The 23,955-nt window shown below is 45.5% G+C and overlaps 2 protein-coding genes and 1 pseudogene across 2 annotated transcripts in view; 2 read left to right on the top strand and 1 right to left on the bottom strand.

Moving 5' to 3' along the window:
* LOC141121652 (uncharacterized) overlaps positions 1–23,955 on the top strand; it is a 447,439-nt gene that overhangs the window by 271,764 nt on the left and 151,720 nt on the right. The window lies entirely within an intron of this gene.
* The window catches only part of LOC141121729 (uncharacterized), a 373,994-nt gene that overhangs the window by 312,647 nt on the left and 37,392 nt on the right, over positions 1–23,955 (bottom strand). The window lies entirely within an intron of this gene.
* The window catches only part of LOC141121721 (uncharacterized), a 44,842-nt pseudogene that overhangs the window by 6,505 nt on the left and 14,382 nt on the right, over positions 1–23,955 (top strand).

The following is a 23,955-nucleotide window of genomic DNA, read 5'->3' as shown; positions in this document are numbered from 1 at the left end:
TTGTTCCTCCCAAGACCTCCTGCTCTCTAGTTCCCTTGTAACCCCCTCCCATGCTCGCCTCCAGGATTTCTCCTTAGCCTCTCATATCCTATGAAACTCCCTACCCCAATCTGTCTGACTATCTCCTACTCTGATTGCTTTTAGATGATCACTGAAAACTCATCTCTGCAGAGAAGCCTATCCTGCCCCCACCTAACAACCTTACTTTTATTTTCTCCATCAGCCCATCCCCCCACCGTTATTACTTTTTGTATCACTTGACCCTCCCGCCTAGATTGTAATCTGTACCAAGCAGGGCCCTCTGATTTCTCCTGTATTGTATTGTATTGTAATTGTACTGCCTGTCCTCATGTTGTAATGCGCTGCAAATTGTTGGCTCTATATAAATCCTGTATAGTAATAATAAATGTGTTCCCCTGGGGGTAGTAGTCCTTAAAGAGGAAGTAAACCCTGATGGGTTTACTTCCTCTTTGTTTCCCTGCAAAGGTAAAGCATAATGGGCTACTATGCATAGTAGCCCATTATGTGTCACTTACCTGACACAGGAGCCTGCAATGTCACCGCTGTCCCCTCTGCTACGGAGCTTCCATCTTCTTTCCGGGTATCGTAGCTCCGGCGCTGTGATTGGCCGGAGCCACGATGACGTCACTCCCGCGCATGGGAGCCACCACTAAAGGCATATCGCCGTTAGCAGCGGCATGCTCAGTGCGCCTGCGCGCAGCAGACAGCGGTGCCTGTCTTTTTGCAAATATCTCCTAAACCGTGTAGGTTTAGGAGATATTTCTTGGATCTACAGGTAAGCCTTAATCTAGGCTTACCTGTAGGCCAAAGTCATCCGTAAGGGTTTACAACCACTTTAAATGTACAGCAACCCTCCTATTACCCTCCTCACATCTATATCCTATTATTGTGTGACCAATACCATTCTAATAATTCTTACTTTAATTTCCCAAAGTTATCCGTCTACAAGGAGACCTGTATAGATCAAATGATGGCACCAATGAGGATGGAGGAGGACCGGAGTCACATCACTGAGAAGATACTAAACCTCACCCTGGAGATCATCTACTTGCTGACCGGAGAGGTGAGGAGGATTCTGGGAGGTCACATGACATCACTCTTATCTCTATTAATAAAATACAGACCTGACTGGAGAGGTGAGGAGGATTCTGGAAGGTCACATGACATCACTCTTATCTTTATTAATAAAACACAGACCTGACCGGAGAGGTGAGGAGGATTTTGGGAGGTCACATGACATCACTCTTATCTCTATTAATAAAACACAGACCTGACCGGAGAGGTGAGGAGGATTCTGGAAGGTCACATGACATCACTCTTATCTCTATTAATAAAACACAGACCTGACCGGAGAGGTGAGGAGGATTCTGGAAGGTCACATGACATCACTCTTATCTCTATTAATAAAACATAGACCCAGGGGCAGACTGACAACATTCAGGGCCCCCAGACCAAAAAAAGCAAGGGCCCCCTGTCAGCCCCTGCCCATGACCCACCCCTGACCCTGCCCATGACCTACCCCTGACCCTGCCCATGACCTACCCCCTAACCCCGCCCCTACATTTTGCACAAAGTACAACTTCTGCCTTTTTTTTTTAATGGGACCTGAAGGGGGGACTCTCTTTAATAGTGTCCATTAGAGATTCTTTGTTAGAGAGAGACCCCCTCCGGGACCCATTAGAGGCTACAAAAGAGTCTAATGGGACCTGAAGGGGGGTATCTCTAACAGAGGCCCTTTCAGTGTCTATTATAGAGTTTGTTAGAAAGAGTCCTCCCCAGGTCCCATTAGATTCACTCTGGTCCTCACGGGTCCCCCTCGATGTTCCATGACTCTCACACCTGCCCCAACCTCTCACAAAATAGAAATAAAATTGGCACTGTGTAGCGCTCCTCTTACCTTAACTATGGGTGCTGTAGATGTGGCTTGTTACATAGTTACATAGTTACATAGTAGGTGAGGTTGAAAAAAGACACAAGTCCATCAAGTCCAACCTATGTGTGTGATTATATGTCAGTATTACATTGTATATCCCTGTATGTTGTGGTCGTTCAGGTGCTTATGTAATAGTTTCTTGAAGCTATCAATGCTCCCTGCTGAGACCACCGCCTGTGGAAGGGAATTCCACATCCTTGCCGCTCTTACAGTAAAGAACCCTCTACATAGTTTAAGGTTAAACCTCTTTTCTTCTAATTTTAATGAGTGACCACATGTCTTGTTAAACTCCCTTCTGCGAAAAAGTTTTATCCCTATTGTGCGGTCACCAGTATGGCATTTATAAATTTAAATCACATCCCCTCTCAAGCGTCTCTTCTCCAGAGAGAATAAGTTCAGTGCTCGCAACCTTTCCTCATAACTAATATCCTCCAGACCCTTTATTAGCTTTGTTGCCCTTTTTTGTACTCGCTCCATTTCCAGTACATCCTTCTTAAGGACTGGTGCCCAGAACTGGACAGCATACTCCAGGTGCGGACGGACCAGAGTCTTGTAGTTCCCACGTCCTCTGTGGCTGGCTGGCTCCCTGCTGTGGCTGGCTGGCTCCCTGGTGGGGGTGGATCACCGTGGGTGGCTGGCTCTTCTGTTGGTGGGTCACCGGCATGGGTGGCTGCCTGGCTCGCACCCTGGCCCTGCTGTGGCTGGCTGGTGTGTCCTCTCCTCTTCCGCAATTCTGGGCACTATTGCCAAGGTGAGGGAGGTGGCGATCTCTGCCCTATCCGGGTTGGCAGAGCTAAAAGGTTTGCAGCAGGACCAGTGTGCGGAGGCACGCAGTGCAACACGTAATGACATTGTTTGTGGGTCCTCTCTGTGTCCATTTCAGAGTCTATGTTGGAAAGAGCCCCATCAATGCAGCCTCATCAGTGCCACTCAAAGCAGCCTTAAACAGTGCCCATTAATGCAGCCTCACCAGTGCCCATCAATGCAGCCTCACCAGTGTCCCATCTATGCATCCTCACCAGTGCCCATCAGCGAAGCCTAACCAGTGCCCATCAATGCAGTCTCACCAGTGTCCCCTCAATGCAGACTAACCAGTGCCCATCAGCGCAGCGCTCACCAGTGCCCATCAATGCAGCCTCACCAGTGCCCCTCAATACAGCCTCACCAGTGCCCCTCAATTCAGCCTCACCAGTACCTCTCAATACAGCCTTGCCAGTGCCCATCAGCACAGCTTCACCGGTGCCCATGAATGCAGCCTCACTGTGTCCACGATTACAGCCTCATTGTGTCCTTGATTGCAGCGTCACTGTGCCCATGATTGCAGCATCACTGTGCCCATGATTGCAGCCTCACTGTGCCCATGACTGCGGCCTCACTGTGCCCATGATTGTTGCCTCACTGTGCCCATGGTTATAGCCTCACTGTGCCCATGTTTGTAGCCTCACTGTGCCCATAATTCTAGCCTCATTGTGCCCATGATTGTAGCCTCACTGTGCCCATGAATGCAGCCTCACTGTGCCCATGATTGCGGCCTCACTGTGCGCATGATTGCGGCCTCACTGTGCCCATGAATGAAGCCTCACTGTGCCCATGAAAGGCGCCTCACTGTGCCCATGATTGTAGCCTCACTGTGCCCATGATTACAGCCTCACTGTGCCCATGATTGTAGCCCCCCTTAATGCAGCCTCTCCAGTGCATGGGCTTTAGAGAGGAGAGCTGCTGGATCACACAGAGCGGGTCTCTCCCGCTGTGACACCTGGCGGCCACTGTCATCCGATGATAGACGTCACACATCCCCCAGCATTGGAGCAGTGTGAAGTCTGACAGAAGGCGGGACATCAGATGACAGCGGTCCCTGCGTAAGCGGAAGATCGCTGCTCTGTTTGGTCCAGCAGTGCTCACCCTCCCCCTTATCTTTTGAGGCATTGCTGGGGCCCAGAAAGATGGTCGCCGGGGGCCGCGGGTGTCCTGCGAGTTACAGCAGGTGGCGCTTCTGGGGCCCCTTCAATGGCGGGTCCCTTGAACCACGACCGAATAGACCGACTTGTCAGTCCGCCCATGCACAGACCTGACTGGAGAGGTGAGAAGGATTCTGGGAGGTCACATGACATCACTCTTATCTCTAATAAAAAAAACACAGACCTGACCAGAGAGGTGAGGAGGATTTTGGGATTCTAACATGATATTCCTATTTGTTCCTCAATATAGAGATTTCCTCTTGTGAAGTCAGGTGATCATATGACCATCACAGTGCCTCCATGTGACTCCCTAAAACCTGAGAGACACAACATGCAGAACATTCTAGAAGTCACCGAGAAGATGATGGAGCTGCTGACAGGAGAGGTGAGCGGTGCTGGGAATTCTGGGACATTATCCAGTAACAGACAAGGGATGTGTCTGGATGGTGACTGTATCATTGTGTGTGTCAGGTTCCTATAAGGTGTCAGGATGTCACTGTCTATTTCTCCATGGAGGAGTGGGAGTATTTAGAAGGACACAAGGATCTCTACAAGGACTTCATGATGGACAATCAGCCGCCCCTCACATCACCGGGTAAGAGGAGACTTTATTGTAAAGGAGAGAACAGTACAAAGGGTCCATCTAGATCCCCCATCATCTGATAAACACATAGAAACAATGTATTCAGTCAGTGTGTGTGTTTCCTACAGATAGATCCAGTAATGGGAACCCACCAGAGAGATGTCCCCGTCCTCTGTATTCCTGGGATTCCACACAGGAAGATCACACCATCCCTCACTGTTACAAGGTTGGTGGGACAGAGCTTATAAAACACACTTATAGAGACAATGTGTGGATTTTGATATCACAATATTAAAGCTTATATTTTACAGATGATATTCACTCTCATTTTCTTGATTTAGAGTGGAGATCCAATCGATATAGAATTTGAGGTTAAAGCAGAAGAAGAAGAGAGGTATGTGAGGGATGATCAGCAGTCTATGGAGGAGGATGGAATAACGGGGACATTTATAGAGGAGGACACTCCTACAGAGATCAGCACAGGTGGGTCATTAACACTAAATACATTCCTCCACCCATACTGCTCACTGATTGGTCCAGAGTAGGACAAGGACTGGGTGATATCAGCCTGTAATCCCCTGGTCACTTTCCTGAGCTGTGTTCCCCGTCCTGTATTCCTGTATTTCTCTCAGATAATGTTCCTTCTCTGTGCTGCAGATGCTATTTATGTATTTAGACTGGATTTATGGAGCATCTGGGGTTCAGCTGGCAGAAGAATATTATTTTTCACCATATGTGTTACTAGACCTAGGCACCTGGGGAATGTACTTTGAGTCTTCTTACCCATGTCCGCATCTAGCAAGATCTCTGCCAGAACAATTCTCCCAGGATTACTTGCTCTGTTGTCTGCTGGCTGTGCCGGGTGGAGGGATATGTCTGTATAGTCTCAGACCCAAGTCACTGAGTGCAGTCTCAGGAGATGGGAGGCAGCGGTGTGGGACCTCTTCAGCTTGTCTCATGTAAACATTTAACCTTTCATTGATTACTGAATACCAATATTATCAGTCTGAACCCTTACACTGTATAATTGGTATTGTACATTACATACTCCTGACCCCTGCACTATATACTCTATGTTGTACATTACATCATTCTGATACTATATAGTCCTATCTGTTGTATCTTATACAATATTTTGTACATTACATAGTCCTGACTTCCTGACTTCTGATCTCTCTCCTCTACCCACTGCTATATATAAACATAATATGTATTCTCTTTTGTTACACACATTTTCTACCAGCTGGACATTTTATATCTGATGATTTGATTGGAGCACAGACTTTTACATGTTGATAATAATGTGATAATATCCTCAAACTTTGGAACCTTAAACAGAAAGTGATAATGAGGGAGGAGTCAATAACCCAATGATGGTGGTCTTCAGGATCAGTCCAGTCTTCATCTTGGTTGTTCTCCCCCCATCCTCACTCTCTGACCTCTGGTGGGGCTCAGCCCTGCTGTTATTCATGACTAAATCATGGACTAAATAAGGAAGTGCAGGACTTCTTGTGTTGAGAAGATGGCAGCAAGTTATAGAGGGGGTGGGGACACTCGTCCTATAATCTCCTCATCACTATCACTCCTATAAAAGACAGTTCTCGTTGTTTCCTCATTCTCTGACTAAGGTCCATGAATAAAGAAATGAACTGGTAGGAGATCAGAGGACCCATTTACTAGTTACTCATGCTCATGTCTAGTAGTAATCTTTTTATTTCTATTTTAGTACATGGACGGGAGATGAGGAAAACCTCAGAGGATTGTCTCACTTTGTCTCCAGACTGTAAAGTAGAAGATGAGGACATCACACAGTATAGTCCAGGAGAAAACCCGGCTACCTCAAATGTCCATCCGGCACCACACAGTGTAGATGGACCATCGTATTCCTCTTATCCTGAGGAACCTCAGACTGTGAGGGACAGTGCCGTCCTTCCAACAGATAAGAGGTTTTCCTGTACTGAGTGCGGGAAGGGTTTCCGTTTTAGATGCATTCTTGATGTGCATAAAAGATCTCACACAGGTGAGAAGCCGTATTCCTGTCCTGAGTGTGGGAAATGTTTTTCAGTGAGGTCCAGTCTTTCAATACATCAGAGATCTCACACAGGAGAGAAGCCGTATTCTTGTGCTGAGTGCGGGAAGTGTTTCTATTCTAAATCCAAACTTAATAGCCATAAAAAAACTCACACAGGGGAAAAACCGTATTCCTGTCCTGAGTGTGGGAAATGTTTTTCAGTGAAGTCCAGTTTGAACACACATCAGAAATCTCACACAGGGGAGAAGCTGTATTCCTGTGCTGAGTGTGGGAAATGTTTCCCTTTTAAATCCAATCTTGATGTGCATATAAGATCTCACACAGGAGAGAAGCCGTATTCCTGTACTGAGTGCGGGAAATGTTTTTTAATGAAGTCCCATCTTCACACACATCAGAGATCTCACACGGGGGAGAAGCCATATTCCTGTCCTGAGTGCGGGAAATGTTTTTCAATAAAGTCCCAGCTTCACACACATCAGAGCTCTCACACAGGAGAAAAGCCGTATTCCTGTCCTGAGTGTGGGAAATGTTTTTCAGACAATTCCAGTTTTAACAGACATCAGAGATCTCACACGGGGGAGAAGCCGCATTCCTGTGCTGAGTGTGGGAAATGTTTCCCTTTTAAATTCAAACTAAATGTACATAAAAGATCTCACACAGGAGAGAAGCCGTATTCCTGTACTGAGTGCGGGAAATGTTTTATAATGAAGTCCCATCTTCACACACATCAGAGCTCTCACACGGGGGTGAAGCCGTATTCCTGTCCTGAGTGCGGAAAAAGTTTTTCAATGAAGTCCCATCTTCACACACATCAGAGATCTCACACGGGGGAGAAGCCGTATTCCTGTCCTGAGTGTGGGAAATGTTTTTCAGACAATTCCAGTTTTAAAATACATCAGAGATCTCACACGGGGGAGAAGCCACCTTCCTGTTCTGAGTGCGGGAAATCTTTTTCAAGCAAGTCAAATCTTTACAAACATCAGAGATATCACACAGGGGAGAAGCCATATTTCTGTTCTGAGTGCGGGAAATGTTTTTCACAGAAGTCCCATCTTTACAAACATCAGAGATCTCACACCAGAGAGAAGTCGTATCCTTGCCCTGAGTGCGGGAAATGTTTTTCATACAAGTCCTATCTTTACAGACATCAGAGATCTCACACGGGGGAGAAGCCGTATTCCTGTCCTGAGTGAGCGAATTGTTCCTGACTGAAGTCCTGTCTTCCTGTACATCAGGGATCACACACAACCCTTGAGGTGTATTAGTGCCTTGAGGGCGGGAAATGTCTTCTATATGAATGTTGCTGGACATTTCAGGTCTCATGTGGGGAAGAAGCACACCCTGATATACACCTCAGATATACTCCATGGCTGATCTTCATCATGTAAGAAACAGTTCATAAGGAGATCAGAGATCACCAAAGACATGGATGAAGTGTTGTACCGTATTGGCCATTGATAGCAGCAGAAAAATAAAAATTAAGTCATTACCTTTCATTCAGGCTGAGTACATTTTGTGGTGTAAGTATTCACAACACTGATCCAAAAAAGGGGGAGCAAGGAGGATAGGACTTTGTATGAAGCATATGGTAGCGAGAGGGTAATTAGCTGAATAAAGGAATTTTATTGCTATACAAAACTTGTAGACATATATAATCATGAAAGTAAAAAAGTACATACAGTTACAACAATAGCCATGAAATAACAACCATAATTGTGATTGATTATACAAAATAGATCGATCATAAACAAAAATATAGCAAGAATCTGTTCAATAAAACTGTAATAAAATTCCATAATGCAGCAAACCAAGATTGGATCAGCATGTAGTTATAAGGTAATGCTTGCAGGACCTAAGGCTTCACTGAGCCTGTAAAGGTAAAAGTTGTATGGTAACTTGAAATATGGGTAGAAAGAGGTTGAAACATGGCATTAATTAGCTCTACGCGTTTCGTGGCTGATACGCCACTCGTCAGGAGCATGCGCGTGGTAGTCTAAAATGAAAATGATGTAGAAGTTGTCAATCATCATAAGGACATAAATTGAGGTAAATTAAAACCTCAAATGGCACCGAAGTGCATACTTACTAATAGTTGGTCGGTTTCTGGTGTGGGGGCGAGGTGCCAGAGGGCATCGGGGAGCATCTTCAACCGGGAGCCGCGGTGGACAGCCCAGCGGGGGCGACCAAAGGTGGGCCATCAGAGTGGGCAAGGGACCACGAGGCATCACTGTAGTGAAGTGAAAAAAGTTGAGGTGGGAAGGAAAACCAACAGTCGTCTGTTGGTTTTCCTTCCCACCTCAACTTTTTTCACTTCACTACAGTGATGCCTGGTGGTCCCTTGCCCACTCTGATGGCCCACCTTTGGTCGCCCCCGCTGGGCTGTCCACCGCGGCTCCCGGTTGGAGATGCTCCCCGATGCCCTCTGGCACCTCGCCCCCACACCAGAAACCGACCAACTATTAGTAAGTATGCACTTCGGTGCCATTTGAGGTTTTACTTTACCTCAATTTATGTCCTTATGATGATTGACAACTTCTACATCATTTTCATTTTAGACTACCACGCGCATGCTCCTGACGAGTGGCGTATCAGCCACGAAACGCGTAGAGCTAATTAATGCCGTGTTTCAACCTCTTTCTACCCATATTTCAAGTTACCATACAACTTTTACCTTTACAGGCTCAGTGAAGCCTTAGGTCCTGCAGGCATTACCTTATAACTACATGCTGATCCAATCTTGGTTTGCTGCATTATGGAATTTTATTACAGTTTTATTGAACAGATTCTTGCTATATTTTTGTTTATGATCGATCTATTTTGTATAATCTATCACAATTATGGTTATGTTATTTCATGGCTATTATTGTAACTGTATATACTTTTTTACCGTCATGATTATATATGCATGTCTACAAGTTTTGTATAGCAATAAAATTCCTTTATTCAGCTAATTACCCTCTCGCTACCATATGCTTCATACAAAGTCCCATCCTCCTTGCTCCCCCTTTTTTGATATATAAGGGATGGAAATACACGACCTTACCGGGTCCTGTTTTCATTTAAAGTCCCATAGGGATGGAAATACGTAACCTCACCAGGTTTTGGCTTCTGAAAAGTCCCTAAACCCCCTCTCCTGTTGTCGTTTCACAACACTGATGCCGCATACACACGATCGGGATTTTGGATGGAAAAAGATATGATGGCTTTTCCGACAGGATTCCTCTCAAGCTTGCCTTGCATACACACGGTCACACAAAAGTTCGCTAAACTTTTGACCGTCAAGAACGTGGTGACGTACATCACTACGACGAGCCGAGAAAATGAAGTCCAGTGCTTCTGAGCATACGTCGAATTGTTTCCTGAGCATGCATAGGAATATTGAGCGTCGGAATTGCTACAGATGATCGCATTTTCGGATAGGAACTTCTTCCGACCGAAAAATTGAGAACATGCTCTCAATCTTTTGCTGGCTGGAATTCGGCCAGCAAAAGTCCGATGGAGCGTACACACGGTCGCATTTTCCGACCAAAAGCTCTCATCGGTCTTTTGCTGGCCGAATTTCCGATCGCGTGTACGCGGCATTAGAGGTCTGTTTTAAAAAAAAAAACAGTTGAATAAGTTTGTAAGTTTGACTCACATTTGCTCAGCTATGATGAATATTGTCTGTATTTTCATCTAGTTCATCTGTTCGTTTATCTAGTGGCAATAGCGTGGCACTGCATTAGTAATACCACATTATGGACACTATATGGAGCTACACTCTAGGCCTCCGTAGCACTACACATTGAAAGTGGTGCTCAGGGAGGCCTAGGGAATTTTTTCCTTCAACTGGTAAGTGTCAGGCTAGGTGGGTGATCACCTGGGGTAACCAGTGCACAGTGCTCTCTCAGCTGACCAGGATCGCTGTATCAGCATCAGTCCCACTATATGGGTCAGCAGGCCTTATGTCTACTAGACGGCAGAGAGTTGAGGTCAATGTCTTCTTTCTTTATCATACTTCACGGGACACAGAGCAGCCATAGCAATTACTATGTGGGTTATATGCCACCTATAGGTTAATGGACACTGGCAACCAATAGATAGGAAGTTCCCCCTATATAGCCCCTCCTAGAGACGAAATTACCTCAGTCTTTTCACCATCTCTGTAAGGTGGTGCTCACTGATGTGCCACATCTGCTCTGGGAGGTCTGGAATGGTTCTACTGAGAATCAAGGACTTCAATCGGATCTATTCGACAAAGCTGTCAGCCAAAATGGATGGTACCCAAGTCTCATTGGATAGGAGAGGAGATTCCTCAGGGTTTATTGTAATGCAGCCTTATGGCACTGGACCCTGCATAATGGAAAACCCTGTGCAGTGTTGTTCTGACCAAGGTGCTTTCCTGCAGGGTGTTAAACAGGTCAAGAGGAGTGGACCACAGATTAAGGGCTAGTTTACACTTGCTTCAAAACATGGCTTCAGACACGCTTTGTTAATGCTCTCTGAACGCCAGTCAAAGCCCCTGGCACTAAATAAAATGTTTAGCTCACAGTCCTGTTTACACCTGCTTTTGCTTGAGGCTTCGATGAGGCTGTGGTAGAGCTTCAATGAGGCTTTGGTGGGGCTTCAAGCAAGGTTTGCCATAGACTTCTATAGAGGCTTTGAAGCACCACTGAAGCTACATGGGGTATCATTTTTGTAGCAAAGCAAAAGCAGGTGTAAACAGGACTGTAAGCTAACCATTTTATTTAGTGACAGTGTTCAGAAAGCTTTAACAAAGCCTGTCCGAAGCCTTGTTTTGAAGCAAGTGTAAACTAGCCATTTATGTGTGTTGAAGCCAAAGCAAGTGTAAATGAGCCTCTAAGGGGGACCCAGTCCCTGAAGGTCTTTTATGACAAAGCCCACTGTGATGGGTGAAGGTTGGACTCCTGTTATGTTCAGAGTCCTGCAACAGTAATGGTAAGTCCACATATTGCAGTTTCTCTTTAAAAAAAAAAAAAGAAAAAGAGATCTATCTGTCTGTTCTCCCAGTGGCCACTGGGGGGCAGTGTGCTTTTCATGCTCTGTGTACTTCTCAAGAGTATTTGGTTGCAGTGTCTCCTTCAGCCACTAGAGGGCACATGTTCGCTCATTATGGCTTATTCCCAGTTCCACTCCAGGCCTTTACTGTGGAATGTCCTCAAGTCACGGGGCGGGAGGTCACAGTCATTATATATTCTATTGTCTCTTCACCCCAGAAAACCTTGGTCTGGAATGGTTGTCATCTTTGCGACTGCTTTCTCCATTTTGTGATATGACTGGTGGGGTTGTTGCATATCAATGCTCTAATACTGGGAGTGCTTAATCTTGTTTTCCTGCATCGGTTGACAAGGCTGAAGGTCCTTGTGAGGGTCTACTTAGATAACGCCACAGCCGGGTTTATGTAACTCAACTAATTCCCAGAAATCAGATGGCCCAGGAGAAAATGAATCTTACTCTGCCTTGGGCGGAACTTTGAGATTAACCCTTTTGGCTGCCAGGTCCATATGGCGTAAAAATTATATGGACTAATCATATGTCCCAGGGGCCATTCTGACCCCCCCTGCAGTCGACCCCCCAACCGATCCCAGACGCCCCCTGCATGTAGTGATGCTTTCTCTCCTCCTCCTGCTGCTGGCTGTTGCTGGGGCAAACTGAAGCTGTCAGCAAGGAGAGCGGCTGGGGGGGTTGTTAAACGTGATTACCAGCCCCCTCCCTTTCCTTAAATGGACACAGTCAGTGATCATTACCAATCGCTCCTGTGTCTATTGATAACTGAACATAGTAAACCATGTTCACTATGTGTCAGTTTATGAATGAATAGGGGTCTCTATACAGATTCTTATTAATTCATGTAATATGCAGGTTAGGCTGGAGAGAAAGGGACTGTCTTCAGTCCATGTATCTGTCTGAAATAAGAGGCATCTGGGGTCTGTTTGGACTTCTGATATCTCACCAAAGCCCTCCTCCCAAAAAAAAATACAAAATATAAAAAATAAAATTGTAAAAAATAAAATACAAATAATAAAAAAACGTAAGGCCTCGTTCACACAGGGCATGCTACAGTTTATGCCCCTGCGAGGCCCTTTTTACCCGCACAGGAATGCACAGGTGTTCCGTGCATTTGTAGCAACTGCACAAACACAGCAGCTGCTCCTAATCTGACATCCGTGTGGGTCCAGGTGCATGTCCCTGAGCTCACACTGTCTGTGTTGGGGGCCATACACCCACACCAATGTCAGATTAGGAGCAGCGGCTGTGCTCGTGCAGCCACTGCATCCTAATTGACATGAATGAGACTGCCTGCATGGGGATGCACGAAACACCTGGGCATCCCATGTGGGTAAACATGGCCCTCCAAAGGTGTACACTTTAGTACGTCCCATGTGAACGAGGCCTTAGTAGGAATATAGCAGAAATGTTATAAGTTATGTTATGTTTGTCCACTAATAATGAATTTTAGTGGAAATAGCGTTTTGCTAAACATTTGCGCAACTATTGTGGACCCTAAAAAATCAGTAGCACATTTTATTTATTCTACTGGTCATGTGCTTTCAGAAAATATATGGTTTGGGGGGTCTTTTTACAAACTCTGAAATCTGTAATGGAAAAAAGATAACATCAGATTTTTGGAGTAAATCGTTTTTATTTGCCATTTTGCGTACCTTCAGTTTTCACCATTTCATAAAAAGGCACAATTCAAAATTTACAAATATTTATTAACTCAATACAGTCCTAGCTTTTATATTTAGCGGGAATTTTGTAAGTTTTGCCATGTATGTATCCACTTATAATGTTTTTAGTGTATTTTTAATGTAAACAGCGAATTGATAAACATTTGCCCAACTATTGTGGGGCCTAAAGAAACCAGTAGCACATTTTTTTAATTCTATACTTCATGTGCTTTTAGAAAATGTATGGTTGGGGGGGGGGGGGGTCTTTAACAAACTCTGAAAGCTGTAAGGGAAAAAAAAACAATGAAAAAAATGCAAACTGGCCACCTAAATTTGAACGTGGATTGCAGGGCTTGGCTGCCAAAGGGTTAAAGCTCTAGTAGTCGCTCGCCCTCTAGGAATGGCTGTTTGCCAGGTGAATTTGTCAGCAGTTGTCTCTGTAGGAGCGAGCTCTTCATCTGGAGGTTCAATGGGGAACTAAGCAAGTGTATCTTAAGACCAGCGTCCTTCATGCATCTGTGTTAGTTGCTCTGGTGACATTGTGGGATTGGTTATCCCTGCTTCTGCCTTCCCTCTGCTGCATGTTTCCCTCATTTGCTTCAATGGATTCAGGTGGAGGGAATTCCTGTGCTTTTGTATGTTGTGACTGGGACCAGGAGAACATGGTGTTCCGATGTTGTGACTTGTCAGAGGACAATCCTTGGATCTCTGGATAGTCAAGTTCTGCAGTTGCAAGGCCAGATTATTCCAGCCTTATGTTGTCAGTGGGCATACCAGATTGGCTATTGCAGTAAAAAAGGTTTTAAGAGACAGGGGTGTCTAGGCCTTTTGTTTTTCCTGCATTTTTTTAAAGGCTAGTATGACTAAGTCAAGGAAGACTTTTCAAAAGTCTTGGCAATCGTATTTTGGTTGGTGTTGACCTAGAGGCTTCCTGCTTGTCATATCTTGGATTCCTCCGAATAGGGTTTTTTGTTTCTGGCCTTGTATATGATCAAGGGTCATATTTTTGCTTTGGCTGTCTTTTGGAAGCTGATTGCTGTTCCTGTTCTTGGTGCATGCCTTTGTACTAGATGTCACACATGTTGTTTCTCCAGTCAGCCCGCCATTGGCTTCATGGAATTTTAATTTGGTTCTTTCAGTTTTTACAGAATTCTCAATTTGAGCCTATTCAGGACCTTCCTTTTTTTCCCTTTGTTGTTTGACATGGAAGGTTGTGTGTTCTGGTTGCCATTACCTCAGCTCATAGAACTTCGGAACTTGCTGTCCTTTTCTGTAAGGAGTCTTACTTCGTCTTTTCCTTCATTCTAAGATAGCTTTTTGACCTCTTTTTTTTATCTAAAGTGGCTTCTATCCTTTCATCTCAACCAGAACAATGTATTAACTTTCTTTGTCCTCAGGCTCAGTCATCTGTGGAATAGGTTTTTCTTATGTTGCATATTTCTTTGTGCTATCAGGTTTACCTGTAGTTGACTGCTGCAATTCTGCGATCACATTTCTTTTTGTGGCACCAAAAACACCAAAAAGAACGACAACACAGTTTCCATGTCTAATTTTTTTCTGTTGAATTTGTCAGCTTATTGCCCAAGCTCACAGTTTCAAAGGACAGGTTCCACCTTTTATTGAGGATGACACTATCTACTTTTTTCAGTGTATCAGGTTTGTGAAACCTCTACCTGGTCATTGGTGCACGCTTTTTGATGTTTACTAGGTGGGTGTGAGACGCTGAGAAACTGCATTTTGGGTGCAGTGTTTTTTTGCAGGTGTCTGCATGAGGTTCTTTCCATTTTCTGGTTGTTTAGGGAACCTGTTGACTTGTTGGCTTCCCCTTGTGTTCTAGTGGAACATCCCTGTTAGTAAGGATTTAAGAAGATGCTCTGTGTCCTGTGATGTACGATAAAGAAAATACGATTTTTTGGTTTACCTGTAGAGTAAATTTCTTGGAGTATATCAGGAGACACGGAGATCCCTCCGCTCTGTGTTATGGTCTATGGCTTGCTGCAAAACTGGAGCCTTGCCTACTGGGGCAGGGTTATGCACTAGGGGAGGACTTCTGCCTTTTTCCCCATTGTCCAATCACCTGTGGATGGTACTTAATAGTGTTAATAAGGATTTAAAAATATGCTCTATGTCCCATGATGTCCTCCAAGAAATGGGTTTTACAGGTAAGCCAAAAATCCTATTTTCTCAGGGCCCCATAGAAACCTTTTGGAGGTTGAGAAAGGCTGGACTCAGGAGTAATATATTTCTATATATGTAGAAAGATATGTGGAGAAGTTCTTTATAGTCACATATATTATTTCTCAGTGGGCACCATCCCTTTACATATCAATAAAACAAGATTACCCCCTTTTTTTGTGCCAGACGAGGCAGGGAGACCATGGATGGGACTTTGTATGTGCCACTGAGAAATCACACAAAAAGAATACAGTTATCAATTTTTATTACTTAACCATTTGCCTACCAGGCACGAACACCCCCTTCCCGCCCAGCCCATTTTTCAGCTTTCAGCGCTGTCGCACTTTGAATGACAATTGCACGGTCATAATACACTGTACCCAAACAAATTTTTTATCATTTTCTTCACACAAACAGCTTTCTTTTGCTGGCATGTAATCACTGCTGGGTTTTTTATTTTTAACAAAAAAAGACCAAAAATTTTGAAAAAAAAATTTTTTTTACTTTTTTTTCTGTAAGTAAATTTTGTAACTAAGTAATTTTTCGCCTTCACTAATGTGCGTTGATGAGGCGGCACTGATAGGCTGAACTGGTGGGCACTGAAGAGGTGGCACTTATAGGCCCTGATGAGGTGGCACTGATGAGGTGGCACTAATATGCCACACTTATGGGCACTGATATGTGCCATTGATGGGCACTGATAGGCGGCACTAATGGGCACTGTTAGGTGGCACTGATGGGCACTAATAGGCGGCACTGGTGGGCACTGATAGGCGGCACTGGTGGGCACGGATAGGCGGTACAGATGGGCACTGATGGGCATTGATGGGTGGCACTGATGGGCGACGCTGATGGGCATTACTGATAGGCGGCACTAATTGCCAGCACTGACTGGCATGGCTAATGGGCACTGATTTGTGGCACTTGTGGGCAGTGTGGGCATTGATTACTGGCATTGGTGGGCACTGTATGCTGGCATTGGTGGGCATGGTATTTTTACACTTTATATATTGTAATCAGGGCACTGATAATCAGTGCCGTGATTACTTCCCTAGCTGTCCCCCTGTGAGGAGATGCCACTGATCGGCTCTCCTCTACTCACACTCTGTCAGTGTGAGGCGAGGAGAGCCGATTACCGGCATATCCGTGTTTACATGTGACCTAGGACATGATCAGTGTCGCACCATGTCCTAGCAACACGGTGTGGCCACGATCGCCATGCTGCGCGCCCCCCCCCCGGGCGTGCGAGAGTGGCTGTTCTCTGCCGGCGGCCCAGAACAAGAGCTGCACCGCCACACCGTCATTTGACAGTGGGCTGGAGGCAACTGGTTAAAGATAAAACAGTAAAGTACAAAATACCATAAAAAACAATAAATTGTATATAGTTTGTCTTGCAGTATTAACCACTTGCCGACCGTGCTATAGCTGAATGACGGATACAGCATGACCGTCATAGGTGTCTGCGTATCCGGAAGTGTCTTTGATTGATGGGTCTTTGGGACCCAGCACCTCACTGATTGGGATAAAGGGCCAATCACAGCATCCCTTTCCGTCCAATGAAGGAGTGATCAGTTTGTCAACAAACCAGGATCATGCTTGGTTCAGCTTATGCTGCTACAGTGTTTTTCTCTCCTCTCCTCACATGCTGTATTGGTGAGGAAAGCAGAAAGTAACACTGCAGCAGCGTGAGTTGGCTTGAACCTCTGTGCCCTACAGAACTCATCAGTGCCCTACAATGCCACCCATGCCCTACAGTGCCACTATGGTGACATCTGTGCCTCTACAGTGTCACTACAGTGCCACTACAGTGCTCATCAGTGCCCTATGGTGCCACTACGGTACAGTATCAGTGTCCTACAGTGCTACTACAGTACTCATCAGTACCATCCATGCCCTACAGTGCCACTACAGTGCCATCTGTGCCTCTACAGTGCAACTACAGTGCTCATCAGTGCCCTACGGTGCCACTATGGTACAGTATCAGTGCTACTACAGTGCTCACCCGTGCCCTACATTGCTCATCAATGCCCTACGGTGCCACTACAGTGCTCATCAGTGCCCTACAGAGCACATCAGTAACCTACAGTGCCCATCGGTGAGTTCTTATTAGTGCCCTACAGCAGTGGTTCTCAACCCTATCCTCAAGTACTTCCAACAGGCCATGTTTTGAGAATTTCTCTTAGATAAAATAGCTGTCCAAAATACCAAGCCATTGACTCTGATTTAAAGCACCTGTGCAAGATAAAGAAAAACCTGCAATCATGGCCTGTTGGGGGTACTTGAGGACAGGGTTGAGAACCACTGCCCTACAGTGCACATCAGTGAGTGCTTATCATTACTCATCAGTGGCCTACAGTGCACATCAGTTCCATCAGTGAGTGCTTATCCATGCCCTACAGTGCACATCAGTGAGTGCTCATCAGTGACACTACATCACTTCATCACGTCTAGATGCCTAAATGCATAGAGCTGCTGCCATGTAATTGGCTGATTAGCAATTTGTGTTACCAAACAATTGAACAGCTGTACCTTATTGTATGTATGTATATATATATATATATATATATATATATATATATATATATATATATATATATATATATATATATATACATATATACACAGTATCTCACAAAAGTGAGTACACCCCTCACATTTTTGTAAATATTTTATTCTATCTTCTCATGTGACAACACTGAAGAAATGACACTTTGCTACAATGTAAAGTAGTGAGTGTACAGCTTGTATAACAGTGTAAATTTGCTCTCCCCTCAAAATAACTCAACACACACCCATTAATGTCTAAACCGCTGGCAACAAAAGTGAGTACAACCCTAAGTGAAAATGTCCAAATTAAGCCCAATTAGCCATTTTCCCTCCCCAGTGTCATGTGACTCGTTAGTGTTACAAGATCTCAGGTGTGTTAAATTTGGTGTTATCGCTCTCACTCTCTCATACTGATCACTGGAAGTTCAACATGGCACCTCATGGCAAAGAATTCTCTAAAGATCTGGAAAAAAAAAGAATTGTTGCTCTGCATAAGATGATCTAGGCTATAAGAAGATTGCCAAGACCCTGAAACTGAGCTGCAGCACGGTGGCCAAGACCATACAGCAGTTTAACAAGACAGGTTCCACTCAGAACAGGCCTCGCCATGGTCGACCAAAGAAGTTGAGTGCACATGCTCCATAAAGATAACTGTGTTGCCTTGGGAGTTGGGCAACTCCACAATGAAATCCATAGACAGGTGGGTCCAGGGCCTCTCTCCATTGGGTATGGGTTGTAGGAGGCCCACTGGAAGGTGTCGTGGAGTCTTACTCTGAGAACACACGGAACAGGCAGCTACAAAGGCAGTTACATCAGCACGTAGACTAGGCCACCAGAGTTGTTGGGAAATGGCCCAAATGAGTTGATTCTTACCAGGGTGGCTAGCTGCCTTGGGAGAATGGTAAGTCTGGAGCACAGCAGTACAGAGACACTCTGGGACAAAGCAGCTGTCATAAGGTTTCTCAGGAGGAGCATGGACCTGAGCAGCAAGAATTTTGTCACCCAAAGGAGAAGTAAGACTGGTGCGAACCATAGCCAGAATACGATCAGGAGGAATCATAGGAACCGGAACCGAACTTGGAAGTGGAGGAAAATTGTCGTGACAAGGCGTCAGCCCTTACATTCTTAGTACCGGGTAAGAATGAGACAATGTAATTGAAACTTGACAAGAAAAGAGCCCATCGCATCCTTCGGGGAGAGAGGCGTTTAGCCTCAGACAAGAATGTGAGATTCTTATGGTCAGTAAGAATGAGAACCGGCACAGTGGTACCTTTGAGGAGATGTCTCCATTCTTTCAGGGCTAAAATGATTGCCAACAGCTCTCTGTCACCAATCTCATAATTGCACTCGGCAGGTGACAATTTCTTGGAAAAGTAGCCACAAGGATGCATAGCACTCTCAGAGGTAAAACGTTGAGGCAGAAGGGCGCCAACACCAGTCTCAGAAGCATCAACCTCAAGGATAAAAGGTAACGTAGGATCAGGATGTGCCAACACAGGAGCAGAAACAAAGGCAGCCTTCAGACTTTCAAAGGCCTTAATGGACTCCGGAGACCAACTCTGTGGGTTACCGTTCTTTCTGGTCATATTGGTCAGGGGCTTGACCAGAGACAAGAAGTTACGAATAAACTGCCGATAATAGTTGGCAAAACCCAGGAAACACTGCAGAGGACGTAACCCCACGGGTCGAGGCCACTGTAGGACTGCCGAAAGTTTCTCTGGGTCCATCGAAAAACCAGCAGTGGAAATGACATAGCCCAGGAATTTAACCTGTTCCCGATGGAACTCACACTTCTCCAGTTTACAATAGAGATTGTTCTCTCTTAAATTCTGAAGCACACAACAGACATCTGTGTGGTGGCTCTCCAGGGACTTGGAAAATATGAGGATATCATTGAGATAAACCACCACACATAACTGTAACATATCTCAGAGGACATTGTTAATAAATTCCTGGAAAACTGCTGGGGCGTTACAAAGGCCAAAAGGCATTACGAGATACTCATAATGGCCTGTTCTGGTATTACAAAACAAAAACAAAAACAACAACAAAAAAAGGCAAAGAAAAAGCAATCTACAGTAACACCCTCTCATAAATCTCACGTCCCACCAAAAATGAGCCAACTGCAAGGGGATCAAATTGCGGACAGAGAGACTCCCTCAGACATGTTACTAAATGCAATATATTTACCTCCAAGCACTGATTATAGATCTAATTCTTCAGAACATCAAAGATAGACATGAATGTTCCCTCAGCAACAATTATCAAATAGCAGTGTCCCCCTTGGTAGGAGTGGAGATGACCCATCTATAAGGATATACAGTACATACACACAAAGCACAAGGCTGTGTTCACATTATGTTTCTCAGGACTGCAGTTCCTCTGAGCTCCGCAAGGTGGTGATCTCACTTCTACCCAGACAGGACATCTATAGCAACTACAGACAGGAAGTGATGTCAGGTACAGACAGGAAGTTCCGGGTAAGAGGTGAGTCGGGAGGAAGTAAAGAGAAGACATTACTGGAAGTGGCAGCAGAGGAGGTAATAAGATCTTATTTTCTATTTACACCCAGTAACCCCCCGTCATGTCCGTCCTCTTCCTCCATAGTCACTGTGATGTCTTTTATCTCCAGCAGATGATGATACACACATATATAGTGTGGAAATCTAGATGAACCCCTTCAGGGGCAGAACATTTCCCCACTTACAAGGCCGAAACATTCTCCTCATTGTGGAGATGTCACCTTCTCACTGGAGATGAGATGAACATTCCTGGGTTCGGTTGGAGTGTTGTTCAGTTCTAAGAAATTCTAAGTCTGAATCCAAATCCTATTTAAATCAATGGGAGCCAAATCTGTCAAATTAAAAATGTTTATTGTCTGGACTAATAGGCAAGGGGGGTGTCAAACAATAACATGGTGGGGGGCACTGTCCAGGGGGAACATGTACCAATGCAAAAAAAGTTAAAAACATTTCTGTATGGATGGGAGCAGTGATTTTTAAATTCTTAAAGTGAAACATTAAAACTATCCAATTCCTTTAACATTTCTGAGGGTGCCCTAATCCTGGGGAGTGTCCTAATCCTGGGGAGTGTCCTAATCCTGGGGAGTGTCCTAATCCTGGGGAGTGTCCTAATCCTGGGGGGTGCCCTAATCCTGGGGGGTGCCCTAATCCTGGGGAGTGTCCTAATCCTGGGGGGTGCCCTAATCCTGGGGGGTGCCCTAATTCTGGGGAGTGCCCTACTCCTGGGGGTGCCCTAATCCTGGGGAGTGCCCTAATCCTGAGGCGTGTCCTAATCCTGGGGAGTGCCCTAATCCTGGGGAGTGTCCTAATCCTGAGGAGTGTCCTAATCCTGGGGAGTGTCCTAAGCCTGGGGAGTGTCCTAAGCCTGGGGAGTGCCCTAATCCTGGGGAGTGCCCTAATCCTGGGGGATGCACTAATCCTGGGGCATGTCCTAGTCCTGGAGAGTGCTCTAATCTTGGGGAGTGTCCTAATCCTGAGGAGTGTCCTAATCCTGGGGAGTGTCCTAATCCTGGGGAGTGCCCTAATCCTGGGGAGTGTCCTAATCCTGAGGAGTGTCCTAATCCTGGGGAGTGTCCTAATCCTGGGGAGTGTCCTAATCCTGAGGAGTGTCCTAATCCTGGGGAGTGTCCTAATCCTGGGGAGTGCCCTAATCCTGGGGAGTGTCCTAATCCTGAGGAGTGTCCTAATCCTGGGGAGTGTCCTAATCCTGGGGAGTGTCCTAATCCTGGGGAGTGCCCTAATCCTGAGGAGTGTCCTAATCCTGGGGAGTGTTCTAATCCTGGGGGTGCCCTAATCCTGGGGAGTGTCCTAATCCTGGGGAGTGTTCTAATCCTGGGGAGTGTTCTAATCCTGGGGGTGCTCTAATCCTGGGGAGTGTCCTAATCCTGGGGAGTGTCCTAATCCTGGGGAGTGCCCTAATCTTGGGGAGTGTCCTAATCCTGGGGAGTGTCCTAATCCTGGGGAGTGCCCTAATCCTGGGGAGTGTCCTAATCCTGGGGAGTGCCCTAATCTTGGGGAGTGTCCTAATCCTGGGGAGTGTCCTAATCCTGGGGAGTGTCCTAATCCTGGGGAGTGTCCTAGTCCTGGGGAGTGTCCTAATCACTGGGGATGCCCATCCTGGGGAGTGTCCTAATCCTGGGGGATGCACTAATCCTGGGGCGTGTCCTAGTCCTGGGGAGTGCCCTAATCCTGGGGAGTGTCCTAATCCTGGGGAGTGCACTAATCCTGGGGCTTGTCCTAGTCCTGGGGGGTGCCTTAATCCTCGGGGGTGCTCTTAGCCTAGATGGTGTCCTAATCCTGGACAGTGCCCTAATCCTGGGGATGTCTGAATCCTGGGAGGTGTCCTAATCCTGGGGAATGTCATAATTCTGGAGGTTGCCCTAATCCTTGAGGATACCCTAAACCCGATTGTTGTCCTAATCCTGGGGGGTGTCCTAATCCTGGGGGGATGCCCGAATCCTGGGGGGTTCTAATCCTACCTGTGATGTACAGAAAGCGCTGACATTTACAAAGGAAAAAAGTTTTAAAATGTCCATTGATGGCTTCTTTGTTATAAAAAAAAAAAAAAAAAAAAAAAAAGAAACATCACAGTGACAGCTCCCAGGGTTTGCTATGTATTTTTGGTACATTTTGGAGGGGTCTGTGTTTTTTCTTTTCTTTTTTTTCTTTTTAAGAAGCCAGCGATGAAATGTTATTTGCTGGCAATTTAAAAAGTATCCATTTTTTTTCCTTTGTAAATCTTGCTGTATAACATCATAGAGCAAGAATGGAAAACACATTTGTGTAGAGTCCCCCCGAATACATACCGGATCCATTGAGACAAGTATGGATTTTGAGGGGATACAGCATGAAAAACAAAAAAAAAACATGAAAAAACCATACCAGACCCTTAATCTGAGTATATAGCCTGACATGTGATAAAGGGAAGGACCAACGTGTGCTCTTCTCACATCCTGAACCACACCAGGTCATATGCCCTTAACATCAAGGGGTACCTTTCCAGGGGCACTCTCCTGGCAAAGCACCTTGACCCCATGTTGATGAGGACAAGGGCCTCTTTTCTTAGCCCTGCTCAATGGACGTGGACCTGTCATCAGCTATATATAGGAGGGGCCAGAGATGGCGGTGACATCTGTGACTATATGGCCATATCTGGTTAATTTAGATGGCGATAACAGCTCATCTCTACTTCTCACCTTAGCAGTCTCTGGTAACATGGAATGGGATTTGGATTCAGGTTCTACTGAATTTCCAGGATTTAAATCTTAGTTGAATTTGTGGTTGAATAGTTTGATGCTTACCTATAATGTCCTGCACAGCATTAGACCCTGGACAGCAGACTCACAGCGGCCAATAATGGGGGGAGGTGGATAAACCCATAGGCAGTTGCAGTGCTGGAGTGCATTTTTTACAGGGTGCAGGGTTTCAGAGTGCATTATGCACAGGGTTTAGGAATGCATCACACCATAGAGTGCAGGGTCCAGGAGTGAATTATGCACAGGGTGCAGGGTTTAGGAATGCATCACACATAGGGTGCAGGGTTCAGGAGTGAATTATGTACAGGGTGCAGGGTTTAGGAATGCATCACGCACAGGGTGCATGGTTTAGTAATGCATCACACGCAGGCTTCAGGAGTGCATTATGCACAGGGTTCAGGAGTGAATAATTCACAGGGTGCAGGGTTTAGGAATGCATCAGGCACAGGGTGCAGGAGTGCATTATGCACAGGGTGCAGGGTTCAGGAGTGCATTATGCACAGGGTTCAGGAGTGAATTATGGACAGTGTGCAGGGTTCAAGAATGCATTATGAGCAGGGTTCAGGAGTGAATTATGGATAGGATGCTTGTTTCAGGAGTGAATTATGGACATGGTGCAGGGTTCAGGAGTTTATTATGGACAGCGTGCAGGGTTCAGGAGTTTATTATGGACAGCGTGCAGGGTTCAGGAGTTTATTATGGACAGCATGCAGGGTTCAGGAGAAAGGATGAGCTCAGGCATGTTTGCAAACAGCAC

This window comes from Aquarana catesbeiana, unplaced genomic scaffold (genome assembly GCF_042186555.1).
Source record: "Aquarana catesbeiana isolate 2022-GZ unplaced genomic scaffold, ASM4218655v1 unanchor228, whole genome shotgun sequence".
NCBI classification, from domain to species: Eukaryota; Metazoa; Chordata; class Amphibia; order Anura; family Ranidae; genus Aquarana; species Aquarana catesbeiana.
The sequence above is the reverse complement of the archived record's forward strand: the minus strand, read 5'-3'. Positions and strand labels throughout refer to the sequence as shown.